The following is a 15,776-nucleotide window of genomic DNA, read 5'->3' as shown; positions in this document are numbered from 1 at the left end:
AGGTATCTGAGTAATGACGGAATTAGTATATTTCATCAAAATATACAAGGTATTAGAGATAAAGTTGGTGAACTGGTTGTAGATGTTGACTCTGAAATTACTGGTATATCTGAACACTTCTTAAATAAGGTGATAATTCAGAGGCTTCCTTTACCAGGATACAGGTTGGCTGGCAGCTTTTCTAGGAGCTCTTTGCGGTGTGGGGGAGTAGCCATGTATGTGAAAAACGGCATCCCATTTGAGTCAGCTGATGTTTCAAAGTACTGCACTGAAAAGGTGTTTGAATGTTGTGCAGGTGTGGTTAAATTTAGTGGAGCTAAAATTCTAACTGTTGTTATTTGTAGATCCCCAGACTCCAATGTCACAACATTTTCACTAAAGCTAGAGGAGGTTCTTGGTTCACTTTATAGGAAATACAAAGAGTTAGTTATATGTGGTGAATTCAATATTAATTGTATAAGTGATTGTGCAAGGAAAAGGATGCTGGTAGACCTCCTTAATTCATATAATCTTATGCAAACCGTATTCTTTCCAACGAGAGTGCAAGGGTACAGTAGAACAACCTAGACAACATTTTTGTGGTCTTGCGGTAGCGTTCTCGCTTCCTGCGCACGGGGTCCCGGGTTCGATTCCCGGCGGGGTCAGGGATTTTCTCTGCCTCGTGATGACTGGGTGTTGTGTGTTCATCATCATTTCATCATCATTGACTTGCAAGTCGCCGAAGTGGCGTCAACTAAAAAGGACTTGCAATACGGCGGCCGAACTTCCCCGCATGGGGCCTCCCGGCCAACAATGCCATACGATCATTTCATTTCATTTTAACTCTAAAAGATTTTTGTGCTGCAACACATGTTAAATATAGTTATCAACTGCTTAGGAAAGATGATCCAGTTGCTGTAGAGACCTTTGTAAACCTTATCAAGGAATAAGAGTGGCAAGATGTTTATAGTGCTGATACAGTAGACGATAAATATAATGCTTTCCTCAAGACTTTTCTCGTGCTCTTTGAAAGTTGCTTTCCATTAGAACGTTCAAAACAGGGTACTAGCAAAAACAGGCAGCCTGGGTGGCTGACTAGATGGATAAGTATATCTTGTAGAACAAAGTGGCAATTATATCAAAACTTTAGAAACAGTCAAAATCTAAATGCAGCAGCCCATTACAAACAGTATTGTAAGGCGCTTAAAATGTTATTAGGAAGGCAAAAAGTATGTGGTATGTAGATAGAACAGCTAAGTCTCAGGATAAAATTAAAACCGTATGATCAGTCATAAATGAAGTGGCTGGTCTGCAGAGACAAGTCGAAGATATAGAACCAGTGCATAGGGGGAATGTCCGTGTTATTGATAAGTCGCATGTATGTACAGTATTTAATAATCACTTTCTGAATATAGTGGGTTAACTAAATAGAAACCTAGTCCCAACAGGGAATCATATAGCGCCCTTAGAGAAAAGTGTTCTGAGACTGTTACCAGAAATGCTCCTCCATGATAATGACAAGAGGGAGATTGAGTTAATAATTAAATCACTAGAGACCAAGAACTCTCATGGATATGACGGGGTATCTAGCAGGATACTGAAGTATTGTTCTATGTATGTTAGCCCAGTACTTAGCCATATCTGTAACTTGTCCTTTAGGAGTAGTCTGTTTCCTGACCGATTAAAGTACTCAGTAGTGAAGCCACTTTATAAAAAGGGAGACAGGTATAATGTTGACAATTTTAGACCTATTTCTATGCCATTGGTGTTTGCTAAAGTTATCGAGAAGATTGTATATACAAGGTTACTGGAGCATTTAAATTCACATAATGTAGAGTTTGGTTTTAGAAATGGTTTAACAATTGAAAATGCTATATTCTCTTTTCTCTGTGAGGTTTTGGATGGATTAAATAAAAGGTTGCGAACGCTAGGTACTTTCTTTGATTTAACGAAGGCTTTTGACTGTGTTGACTACAAAATATTACTGCAGAAGTTGGACCATTATGGAGTAAGGGGAGCAGCTTACAATTGGTTCACCTCTTACTTTAAGAACAGAAAGCAGAAGCTAATTCTCCGCAATATTGAGAGTGGTAGTGATGTTCAGTCCCACTGGGGCACTGTTAAGTGGGGCGTTCCCCAAGGGTCAGTGCTGGGGCCAGTGCTGTTTCTTATTTATATAAATGATATGCCTTATACTATTACAGGTGATTCAAAAATATTTCTGTTTGCTGATGACACCAGTTTGGCAGTGAAGGATCTTGTGTGTAATATTGAAACAGTATCAAATAATGTAGTTCATGAAATAAGTTTGTGGCTTGTGGAAAATAATTTGATGCTGAATCACAGTAAGACTCAGTTTTTACAGTTTCTAACTCACAATTCAACAAGAACCAATATTTTGATCAGACAGAATGGGCATATTATAAGCGAGATGGAACAGTTCAAGTTCCTAGGCGTTCGGATAGATAGTAAGCTTTTGTGGAAAGCCCATGTTCAGGATCTTGTTCAGAAACTAAATGTTTCTCTATTTACCATTAGAACAGTATGTGAAATAAGTGACAGTTCAACACGAAAAGTAGTCGACTTCACATATTTTCATACACTTACGTCGTATGGTATTATTTTTTGGGATAATTCGTTTGATTCAAAAAGGGTATTTTTTGATCAAAAAGGGGCTGTTCGAGCTGTGTGTGGTGTAAGTTCGAGAACCTCTTGTCGACCCCTATTCAATAGTCTGGGAATTCTGACATTGCCCTCACAGTATATATTTTCTTTAATGTCGTTTGTTGTTAGCAATATTAGCTTATTCCCAAGAGTTAGCAGCTTTCACTCAGTTAATACTAGACAAAAATCAAATCTACATGTGGAATGTACTTCCTTGACTCTTGTGCAGAAAGGAGTGCAGTATTCTGCTTCATCCATTTTCAATAAGCTACCACAAGAACTCAAAAATCTTAGCAGTAGCCCAAACACTCTTAAGTCTAAACTGAAGAGTTTCTTCATGGCTCACTCCTGTTATTCTGTCGAGGAGCTCCTGGAAAAGCTGAAAAATTAAGCAAATTCCAGTGTTACATTGTTGATTTTCTTTATTTAAACTTATGACTTGTCGCCTGCATATGTTTCTTATATTTCATTTTATCTGTTTCTACTATCGTGTTATAATTTCATGTATTGACTCGTTCCATGACCATGGAGATTTTTCCTTAATTTGGTCCCATGGAACAATAAATAGATAAATAAAAATAAGATGCAGAGAAGGATCTGAAATACATTATTACTTCAGTTTTCCTAGAAGAACTCTGTAGTTTACTGTTTTGAATGTTTTTGTCAGATTTAAAAATGTGCTTGCAGTATGCATGCCCTTATCCAAAAGACTGGAAGAACTGTGTAACTGTGGTGGTTGTGCTTAGCCCATTTCTAAAGCCATGCTGAGAATCTATAATCTTTTTTTCCTTTTTTCAAAAAGGCACTAAGATGGGACAGCACAATATTTTCGAATAACTTAATAAGGGTGGGAATTGTAAATGTTGGTCTATAGTTAGACACATCTTCCTTACTTCCCTTTTTACTCACTGGTTTCACAACATTAATTTTTAGAACGGTTGGATTCATGTTTTCTCTTATGCTCCAACTAATCACATAGGTAAGAGGTTTTGCGATTTATTTTAAGCACATCTTAGTAATTCCACAGGATTTACCATCCCATCTGGTTGAAAAGTTTTTATTAAGTGTGCTTATTAATTTGAATATGTCCTGCTCCTTCATTTCCTTCAATTGAAATTCAGGGTACTGAGTGAGGTGAAATGACTTCTTAGCTTGTCTTTATAATACGGGTTGGCTGATGAGTTGGTCAGTTGTGAAATAGTTATTAAAACATTACATGTAGTCTTTGATCACGAATGTAGCTGTTTATGAGGTAATAGCTAATGTGCTTCACAATGTACATAACAAATGTTCCAGTTGTTCTGACACATCACAGCAAAAATCCTTAGCTATTTAAATAAATCTTTATAGGGAGCACATTTACAATTTCTGGATTTTATTGTAAAAGACCTTTTCTGTAATTTGAAGACTGTGCCCATGTTTTATGTGTGGAACTCCCAAAAATGATCTCATAGCAAAGAATGGAGTGCATCTAAACTAGTACATAACTATAATGCTGTGTCTGTTACAAAGTGATGAGAGGAATCTAAAGGCATGGCTTGCTGATGACATTTTCTTTGCTAATTTACTTTTTGAGGAAATTCCCCTTCAGGTTAAAGTCAATATTAATTCCGACACAATTAAGAGTTTCCTATACAATCCTCGAGATTTTCATACACCCTTAAATTTACAGAATTAACTTCCCCCTTAAGCAGAAATTCATACTCATTGTAAAAGGATGACCAGAGCAAGTGACGTGGTTGGGGTTGTAGGGCGTGGCTGGGTAGAAGAAGGTGGCTGTTTTTAGCAATCTTCTTCTTTATTGTTGGTTCTTCTAATACATTTTCCAATAGGTCAGTCCCACCTCTCGTATCGTGGTGGAGACGGGCTGATGCGCACAGCCCGGGGAACGCAATGCCATGTTCGGTCAACGGCTACACAGGCCTAGCACACCTCCTCCAGATGCTGTGGCTTGTGATGACTCTGGGAGTCACCAAAAAATGCGATTGATTCACTATTTACACTGTGTTCATTCACTTCTATCCTCAGCCTAATCTTTGTTCATAAACATTACTCAGTGTTCTGCTGCAGTGCCTCACAACTGTTCAGTGATTTTGTCTGGACTCTTAGGTTAAAGGTTGGAAGGGGCGGGATTTGGGCTACCTTCCTCTTAAGCCGATAGTACACTAATCCTACGGCAAAGATAAAAATACAGGTGGCGGTGGTTGATGATCCAGTAACTAGTAAGCATTGCTGATGCTCATTGCAGTACTCATGCACTCGTTGGATAAGATGTTCCATAGTTATACGGCCATCCTGAGCTGCTAGTATCCGGCCCAAAGAGGCGAGCAAAGTCGGGTCCAATGTGCTATTCAAAAGAGTGAGATTTTCTTTCGTGATGAAATGCACCAATTGGTTGGGTACATAGATCAATGTGTGCGTTATGTTCATGACTGTAGCTCCAGTAATCACGGCTGGTAAACGGAAAGTTGGCTCTGAAATGTCACACTGTGTGCCGTTAATTAACAGTCCCTGCCCCTGTAATTCTATTCTTTGCGTACTCCCTTGCTTACGACACACAACGAATTTACCGGCACGCTAGCTCCAACATCTGCCCAGTTTATTTTCCCTGTACCCTTCGATATAGTATCCCCCGAGTCAATCCTAAGGGTCCTTGTACGCAGTTTATGTGGCCCACCCGGCGTCCAGGCGGTTCCTTGCGACAGTAATGGTTTTTCGGCCACAGAACCAAGGCGAAATTGTATTCCGTCCAGTTCTACTGTACGCCGTTCCAGGTTACCTTTTGCGTGATGTGCAACCAGGAAATCCAGTCCGAGTATAACATCATAGCTGCTGCCAACAACTGGAAGAACTTCTACCTTCACCTGGAAGTTCCTCATTTCCACTCGGATTTTAACACCACTGATCCGAGTGACTTCACCTGTCCCCCACCTACCCCACTTAATGCCCAGCGTGGTGATTTTAATTCTACATCACCGAGTACATTTCTACTCGCCATGGATACCTAAGAACTGGTATCCAATAAAAATTTGCACGGTCTGCCCCTCACCAAGCCAGCCAGAAAAAAGTCTGCCACAGATTCTGCAATAGCATTAATCCTTACCGGGGGTGTTGCACAGTGGACACACCACCCCCTGCCCCGTTTAACTGAGGGGGTGAGGCCCACCTTGCGGTTTCCTATTATGTTTCTGCCAGGACCCATTGCAATTACGCTCCCGATGACCCCAACGTCTGCATTTCCTGCACTACACTTCTTTGCAATCGCATCTAATGTGTCCCATCCAATCACGTTTGAAAGATTTTATTTCTGCATTAAACACTGTTTTTCTGTCCCGCGTCTTTGTTACTGCTTCAACTCCCTCTAACACCACAGCGATTCTGACGGCATCATTGAGAGGCTTAGGGAATTCCATCCTAATCTTGTGGGAGGTTTCGGGTTGTATTCCCCGCAAAAATGCGTTTAGTGCCCTCTGCTAAGCTTCCTGCAGAGTGGCTTCATTAACCCTATCAGAATCCATTAACTCATAGGTATTAACATTAATTTTTCGAATTCGATCTACAAAAGCTTCTATTGTTTCCCCATTCTTTTGATACATTCTGTTCAATTGTTCCCAATAATATCTATATGTATTATTCCTCCGATACCTCTCCAGCAACCCGTTTTTGAATACTTCAAATGTCTGAGCATCCCTTAATTCTTCATGGCATGTAACGTACGCTCTGGCATCCTCAGTTACTTTCAACTTAGCCACATGCAAAATTTCCCAATTTAGCGGCCGTGCTAAGGTTCTCAAAAAAAATCATAACATTCTCCCCAGCTTTTCCTGAGAAAGGGGTGACCAAAGACGCAGCATTAGTGTCAAGAAATACTGCATTAACAGGAAACCATTCCTTGCTCGCTTCTTTAGACTGAGCAAGCTCTATCTCTAATTCTGACACTCGCTCAAGTAGCTGCTGAATAGCCACCTCGGCTGACACAAACTGCTCCATCACTACCAGCTATCGAATCAAGACTATAGTAAGCCCAGAAAGAAGAACAGGAAGGGAAGACGGACTATGCTACAGGTTCAGACAAACCATGAAACGAAAATTGGCACTTACTTGTCATGATGCAAGAGTTGCTGATCCATTGTTGCCCTTCTCAGGTGCCACATATCCTCGTCTATTACCAGCCACAATTTCCTCCAAATCCAGGGAGAAGACCACAACTGTCACCAATTGTAACACGAGTGTGTGATGCACAGGTTGCCCGACTGACACCACTTGTAATTGGATGACCAGAGCTGATGACGTGGTCGGGGTTGTAGGGCGTGGCTGGGTAGAGGAAGGTGGCTGTTTTTAGCACTATTCCTCTTTATTGTTGGTTCTTCCAATATATTTTCCTGTAGCTCAGTTCCATTGCTCGTGTCATGGTGGAGACAGGCTGATGAGCGCAGCCCAGGGAACGCGATGTCGTGTTTGGTCAGCGGCTGTGCAGGCAGTAGGAGGTTAGCAGTATGAGGCCCGTCCTATCACACCTCCTGCAGACGCTGCTGCTTGTGACGACGCCGGGAGTCGCCGGTGCAGCAGCGGGCAACACCCTCCGCCGGCCGGTCCTCAGGGACAACGTCACTTATGACGACGACATAACAGCGACCGAACGCCCAATCGGTCGAACCGATGCCGACGCCCACCTCTGATGCCCTTAAATAGTGCAGACCGCTGCTGAATCCGCTGGTTACGCGGTGCCATGTTTATTAGAATGTTGTCGATGAGTTGGCTAACGCAACCACGCCACATGTGGTCCACGCCTGTGTAATTCTGCTAATGTTGCGTTCTGGCTGTTGATGGCTGCCGCGCACATACACACTTACTGACGCTCGCTGCAAAACTGTGTCACCTGCATAACGCGCCAGCCAGCCTTCGTCTGCCGCCTGCCGTGAGGCTGGCGCATCACACACTGAAACGCACTAAATCACAGTTTCGCACCATATTTCCTAAAAATAACCCCTTGTCCTCTACGTTATGGTTTTCTTTCTATTCAGTGCAAGTTTATTGAATAATGACAGTTGTGAACGTCCTTTAGTATATCATTTACTTTCTCAAGTAAGACTTTTGGTTGTTGGGCTGTATGGCGCGTGACTATCAGGTTGTACATCAACATCTACATCGATACTCTGTAGTCCACCTTATGGAGCATAGCGGAGGGTACTCCACACTACTACTAGCCATTTCATTTCCTGTTTGATTCACAAATAGAATGAGGGTTAAACAACTGTCTGTATGCCTCAGTATGAGCCCTAACTTCTCTTATCTTATATTCATGGTCCTTATGTGCAATGTATGTAGGAGGCAACAGAATTGTTCTGCAGTCTGCTTCAAATGACAATTATCTAAATTTCCTCAATATTGTTCCTCGAAAAAAACGTCACCTTCCCTCCAAGGATTCCCATCTGAGTTCGCAAAGCATCTCTGTAACACTTGTGTGTGTTTGTTGAATCTAGCAGCCTGCCTCTGAACTGCTTTGATGTCTTCATTTAATATGACTTGGTACAGATCCCAAATAACTTGAGCAGTACTCAAGAAAGGGTCGCTCTAGTGTTCTATATGTGATCTCCTTTATGGTTGAACTACACTTTCCTAGGGTTCTCCTAATAAACTGAAGTAGACGATTCGCCCTTTTTTATCACAATCCTCTTATGCTCGTTCAATTTCATATTGCTTTGTGACATTGTGCCCAAATAATTAAACAAGCAGGACACTACGAATACTGTATCTGAATATTACAGGTTTGTTTCTCCTACTCAACCGCATTAACTTCAATTTTTCTACATTTAGAATTAGCTACTATTCATCACACCAACTAGAATTTTGTCTACGCCATCTTGTATCTTTCTATAGTCACTCACCTTCGACCACTTTACTGTACACCATAGCATCATCAGCAGCAACTGCCGATTTCTGCCCACCCTGTCTGCCAAATCATTTATGTATATTGATAATAATAGCGGTCCGATCCTGGAGCACTTCTGGCGGTATTTTTGTCTCTGATAAACACTCGCCGTCGAATACAACATACTGGGTTATATTACTTAACAAGTCTTCAGGCCTCTCACATATCTGTGAACCTATTTCATATGCTCGTACCGTCTTTAACAGCTTGCAGAGGGGCTCCATGTCAAACGCTTTCTGAAAATCCTGAAATATGGTATCAGCCTGCTGCCCTTCATCCATAGTTCGCTCTACATGATGGGAGAAAAGGGCAAGCTGAGTTTTGCACAAGTGATGCTTTCTAAAACCATGCTGATTCGTGGACATAAGTTTCTCAGTCTCAAGAAAATTTATTATATGTGAACTGAGAAGATACTCAAGGATTCTGCTGCAAACCGATGTTAGGGATATTGGTCTGTAATTTTGCAGGCCCATTCTTTTATCATTCTTTCACCAAGGACTCACTGTGGTTTTTTTTCAGTTGCTTGGGACTTTGCGATGGGCGAGAGATTCGCGATAAATGCAAGCTACATAATGGGCCAATTCCTTAGAGCACTCTTTGAAAAACCGAATTGGGATTCAAATGTGTGTGAATTCCTAAGGGACCAAAGTGCTGAAGTCATCGGTTCCTAGACTTACACACTTACTAACTTATGCTAAGAATAACACACACACCTTTGCCTGAGGGAGGACTCGAACTTCCAGTGGGAGGGCATGCGCAATCAGTGACATGGCGCCTCTAACTGTGTGTCCACTCTGAGAGGCCAATTGATATTTCAACCCGACCTTGTGACTTACGTGTTTTCAACTACTTCAGTTGTTTCTCTACGCCAGGGATGCTTATTACTATGCTGTCCATGTGGGAACCTGTTCTATGGTCAATCTGTGGTACGTTTGTATGATTCTCCAGTGTGAACGATTTCTTGAACCTAAAATTTAAAACTTTGGCTCTCGTTTTTCTATCTTTAACTGCATCACTAGACTAGTTAACAAATGACTGGATGGAAGCCTTAGACCCACGTAGTGATTTTACATAGGACCAGAATTTTCTTGGGTTCTTTGCCAGATCTTTTGCAAAGGTACGATGGTGCTAAGGCATGACGGTGGTAATAGTTGTGCGCTTCATCATAGATCTTTTCCCAGACAAACGAATCTCTCCTAACCTTTGCTTATAGTCTTCTGCACGCTCTTTTTGAACCGAGATTGCAGCAGCCTCTGTTTCCTCAGCATTTTCCTAACTTCGTTATTAAACCATGGTGGGTCTTTTCCATCCTTAATCCACCTCCTAGGCACACAACTCTCCAGATGATCGCTAATCTATATTGACGTTGTCGACAAGATCTGGCCAATTTATAGGTAAAAGATCAAAGATATTTCCATTGCACGTGGGCTGTCGAGGTAGCTGCTCATGACAGTTTTCAGAAAATGCGTTCAAAAATATTTTACATGACTGTCTGTCTGTACATTCCGCAATGAACCCATAGATTTTCCAATCTATATTCGATAGGTAAAAGTCGCCTCCATCTAGTAATGAATGATCTGGGTATTGAAGCTCTACTGTCTGTAGACATTCTTTGAATGATTCTAGAAATGAATGATCCTAGAAAGGTAACAGCAGAATTGGGTGGCTGGTAAAAATATCCAATAATTAACATGGTTTCACCTACACCTGTTATATGTGACTAGATAACTTCACTGTTACACTCAACTTTGACCTTAATAGAGCCAATAATTTTGCCAACTGCAACGAACACTGCCTCTCCTATGGCGTCTAATCTGTCTTTCTGATATGTGTTTCATGACTCACTAAATATCTCAGAGCTTTCGATTTCAGGGTGTAGCCTGCTCTTGGGTCCAAGAATAATTTGAGTGCGAGAGCTTTGCCGGAAAGCAGGAAATTCGATTACTTTGTTACGAATATTTCCACAGTTAAATGATAAAATTTCGACAGTCAAAGTATCTTCACTCTGAACGCGGTCTGACTTGCCTTGGTGTCCCACCACTGGAGCGTCTCCAGACATATCCTAATCCTGGTATCTCATTTAATGGAGTAGAATTGTCTCCAGTGATGAATCCTGCTTCGAAATGAACCCCAATGTGCAATGAAGATGTGTCTGGAGACGCTCTATATAATGGTGGAGTACCAAATGGACTGTTTCCCTCCATATGGCCTGACAATCAAGAGTGACGACCTGAAGTGGGACCCAGTTAGTTGACACCCTCGGAATCCTTGCAGCAGAGCAGTAAGGATGCCCCATTTTGTTGCCCTTCATGGCAAGCCATCCTTGTCTTATATTTCATTACGATAATGTCTGCCTGCAGAGGTCTAGAGTTTTTACTACTTGTCTTCATGCTTGGAAAACCCTACCTTGACCAAAAAAGCCCCCAGAGACCTTCGAATCGATAATGTTTGGAGAATTATGGGCAGGGACCTCTAACCAGCTTGGGGTTTTGACGATCAAACGCGCCAATTGGACAGAATTCGGCACGTTATCCTTAAGGGGCCAGCCAATAATTCTGCCAATCAATGCAAAACTAAACAATTGCCAGCATAAGGGTCAGATATGCACCAATTGACTTGCTCAATTTGTAAAGCTCTTTCTTTCTCTTGACTAGACCACCTAATTTTCCCGAATTTGTAATCATTTGTTTGTCATTACATGTACATCACATCTACCGATTTTCCGCCAAATTCAGATAATTTCTTTATGGTGCGTACTTTTTTGCCCTAGTGTGTATCTAAAAACAATATTGGTTCTCAGATAGTGCCATGAGGGACTCTTATGCTAATATTCTTAGGACCTGAAAAATGTTTCATTAAACATTGAAGCCTGTATTACCTCCACTCTTTGTACCCTGGTTGCCAGAAATTATCAGAACCACTCTTTGCCACTTCTCCTAGTTTTTAGTACAATTTTGTGGTCATTAATATCAAACATATTCGAAAAATCTAAAAACTTACCTGTGACATATTCTGTGATTCGTTGTTTTTGGAAAGAAAGACTTTTATGTTGAGCTGTAGAGCACAGTGATTGATTGCTTTGAGAATAATTTAATTATCTGGCAGTCATATTTCTTTTTAATGAAATCACTGGTTTGGCTAATAACAAGTTTCCTCATATGTATAAAACAAATAAAGTTTCTAAAAAAAGAAAAGAGAAATTGTGCAGGTTACATAAATATAACAATTAGTAAAATACATAAATTAATGTAATGTCATACTATAAGATATATATCATGTTTCAGCATCACACTGCAGAAGCGATGTTGTCACTGATTATCTGATTATACATGAAGGGGCTTCTTCATATAAAGGCTAAGCCCCTGGTGTGCTAATGACTAATTACTCATTTGCTGTTGATGTATTACAATCAAAAATTTTTCAGCAGAATTTGAACAGATCGTATATGAACACTTTAGCCAATAAACTGTATAAAACTGCATTACAGAGACTGCAGTTACCACATTATGACACAGATGTGGTACACATGTAACAAGAAGGTACATTACATAAAATGACATGAAAGTACAGTCTGCTCACCACGTGCATATTCATTTCCTTGTTGAAAGTGCTCTCGCTTAGACTGCACAGGCAGACATCAGGCAAACTTGAACTTTCATCCTCTTGCAGCATTTACATGTAGCTCCAGATGATGGTTACAATGATATGTGTTTATAAATGTCATCAAATATATTAAAATATGCACCCCTTGAAGTCCCTGTGGTCATTTAACAGTTTCTATGGGTCTTTACATTTGGTAACTTACGTTTCAAATTCCTCCAGGTTGTCCAAGTGTAGTATGGTAATGGGATTGTGTTTCACTGAGGAGACTGTATTTATTCAAGTAATCCATTAGTCTCGCTTTCATAACGAATTCTATTAATTTTGAGAATGAAGACTGCAGAGAAATATCTCTGCAGAGAAATAGGTATGTAGTTTTCTACATAATCTGCTCCACCTTTTTGACTCTTGCCTATTTAAAATACTTTGGAATAGTACCTGAGCTGAAAGACTCATTGAATGTGTCAGTTATTGGGACTCTTATACTCCCAACACATTCATTAAGTACAAAGACTGGTACTTCATCTATGTCTGATGACTTTTTACTTTTTAATTATTGTACTATTTCCCTGTACTATTGTACTGTCATATGTACCGCTGGCCGCGGTGGCCGTGCGGTTCTAGGCGCTCCAGTCCGAAGCCGCGCTGCTGCTACGGTCGCAGGTTCGAATCCTGCCTCGGGCATGGGTGTGTGTGATGTCCTTAGGTTAGTTAGGTTTAAGTAGTTCTAAGTTCTAGGGGACTAATGACCACAACAGTTGAGTCCCATAGTGCTCAGAGTCATTTTTTTGTCATATGTACCAACATCATTCTATTTGACACGTGATTTTTTTTAATTGAATGACATGTAAGTTTGGAAACTCACACTACTTGTAAGGTTCTGTTTGTCATTGATCAGCCTACTGGTTTTTATATGTAAATTATTGTGATCTGTTCTGTTTTCATATTTCTTATTTAACAATTTTTCAGACTGCTATGATTTCAGTTTCAGCTTTTGTTATTATTTTGTCAATCGCTGATTTTTTGCAGCCTTCATGTAAATCTTTTTGTATCTTTGACAATATTTCAGAAAATCTAGCTCACTGTGGGTTCTTCTTATGCAACTGAGGTATTTCATAGTATTGGAGGACTTTATAACAGCCATTCATATCCAAATTTTTAACTGGAGATTGCTATTGATATGGAGACTTTCGAAAATGATTGCACAAGTATTGATTCAAATATTGTACAGAATTTAGAGAATTTATACCTACATCGTTCACTTTATTACTTTGCCACATCTTTTGTTTCACAATACCCTTAAAATATTTTGAATCTTTTATTTTGGATGAGGTCTTTTGTAATTCTGCTGTCTAGTGGGCTTTGCTTTTGTAGTAAATTCTGTGTAGTTGAATACGCACAACTACACTCTCGTACTGTTACAACAAAGTTGATCAATCTCATTTTCATAAAATGAAAGACACAGAAATACACTTATGTTAGAATTGTGGGGACACTGTGAAAGAGGAACCTCTCTGATCACTTCCTCGCGAAGCATACCTTTGCAAGGTGAACTCAGTTCAATTCCATTATAGTGCTCAACTTAAACTGCCACTGTTTCGCCCAGATCGACCCACTACCTGGTTCACAATTATTGACAGCGTTGTCGCTGCCTGTGATACATCAGATGACAGTGCCAGATTCGTGACAATACTCAGTCACCTCTGTGAACACGCACTCGTGATTAGTGATATTAGTCTCCCCCTCCCCCCACCCCCAGCTGACTACAAATACAACACTGTGAAATCTGCTCTTCGCCAATGCCTCTCCCAGATGCTGGAGCAATAGTTGAAATAAGTTATTTATAAAGAACAATTGGGGGACAGGATACCTTCATGGCTCTGGCGCCAGTTACGCACAATATCATGTTTCTGATTCTGGATCATGCACTCTGGAACCTCTGGGTTGTCAAACTTCTACCTCAAGTTCAACTTGCACTGATTTTGTATGAACATGAATCGCTGGATTGCAAGTTAAACTTGGCAGACAGAATCTTTATGATTTTACAACACTGACAGTGTATAAATACTGAAGAAAAGTATGTCTGCTGAAGTAGATCACAGCAGCCTCGCCACACCCACCACCTAATCATGGCTAAGCAGAGTTGAGTTGAACTGACGTCATGTCAGTTCTGCCACAGTCGATGGTGGCCTTCAAGCTACCATAACAAACATTCCCACAAGTTGCAATGACGCCCTACATGCTGACATGTCCATATGGGTACAATTTTGCTGGTTTCACGTGTATTGGGGTGACACAGCAGTGAAGTGCTGCCCACCATGTGACTCTTAGAAAGTGATGTGCAGCTTGAAATAAGTGCACCAGATCATGAAGGCCATTCAAATTGCCTTACATGATTTTGCATCAATGAAACATCTTCCACACTGTAGTCACCATATCGTTGCAGACTCTACCTATTGACCCTATCAATCAACAATACAGAGTGTCTGCAAATTTTTATCCTGATAACAAAACAAAATGGTTACAGTAAATGAAACATGCATTATACCACATGTGCCTCTAATCATTAAATTTTGAACCTTATATAAACATTTAATATAGGTATACACTTCAGCATTTACGTCACTTGAACATGCAGCCCTTGTAACATGCAAATTATGAAGCCGGTATTCAGTCTCTTGCCACAAATTCTACTACATGTTTGATGTGATTGTGCCAATGGCATCTCTGAAGCTTTGTTGCAATGTCACAATATCAGAAACTGCTGTTTTGTATACAATATATTTCACATACCAGCAAAGAAAGAAACTGAAATGGGTAACGTCAGGTGATATAGGGGTCATCTCTGCCAATCTACCAGTTGGGGAAGGTTTCGTTAAGAAAACTGCAGATTTCTAGAGACCAATGAAGGGAAGAGAGATCTTATGGAAAGAACATAGTGTCGTGCATGTCCTGCAGCTGTGGAATGGCGTAATTCACCAACATATGTAGGTAAACAAACGCAGTTACACTGCTTTCAAGAAAGACAAATGGGCCAGTCATTCGATCATACATTAACCCACACCACACATTAACCTTTGGACAGCCCCAAATGTGTTCTCGTATAACATGAGGATTTTCTGATCACCAGATCTAGGCATTGTGGCAGTTACCTGAGCCACAAACATGAAATGTAATCTCATCAGAAAAATATCCATGCTTCAAGAAATCATTGTCCCCATCCAAATGGCATTTCCACTGTAAATTGTTCACGTTTTGGGCGATCGCTTTATGCACTGTACTCTTTGGCACTTGAAGCTCCTGTGAATCTTGTCTAATCAATTTCTGTGGTTACCTCCTGAATGAGATGATTTGCTATTGCTTGTCGATTTCTGAGCCAACACCATTGCTAAAAAAGTTTCCATTCAAGTTCTGATTACCTTGACACCAGATGCTTTCTTTCCATAATGGGACACAAACTTCCGTTGCACAGTAATCAGTGATTTGGTTTCTACTAGCTGCACACATCGAGCTTTCTCCTGGAGGGAAGCAATTTTTGCTATATGGATCACACAGCGTCGCTTGTTTCAAAAGTGTTGAACGAGGCACAGCTTTACAGAAA

This window comes from Schistocerca piceifrons, chromosome 2 (assembly GCF_021461385.2).
Source record: "Schistocerca piceifrons isolate TAMUIC-IGC-003096 chromosome 2, iqSchPice1.1, whole genome shotgun sequence".
NCBI lineage: Eukaryota > Metazoa > Arthropoda > Insecta > Orthoptera > Acrididae > Schistocerca > Schistocerca piceifrons.
The sequence above is the reverse complement of the archived record's forward strand: the minus strand, read 5'-3'. Positions refer to the sequence as shown.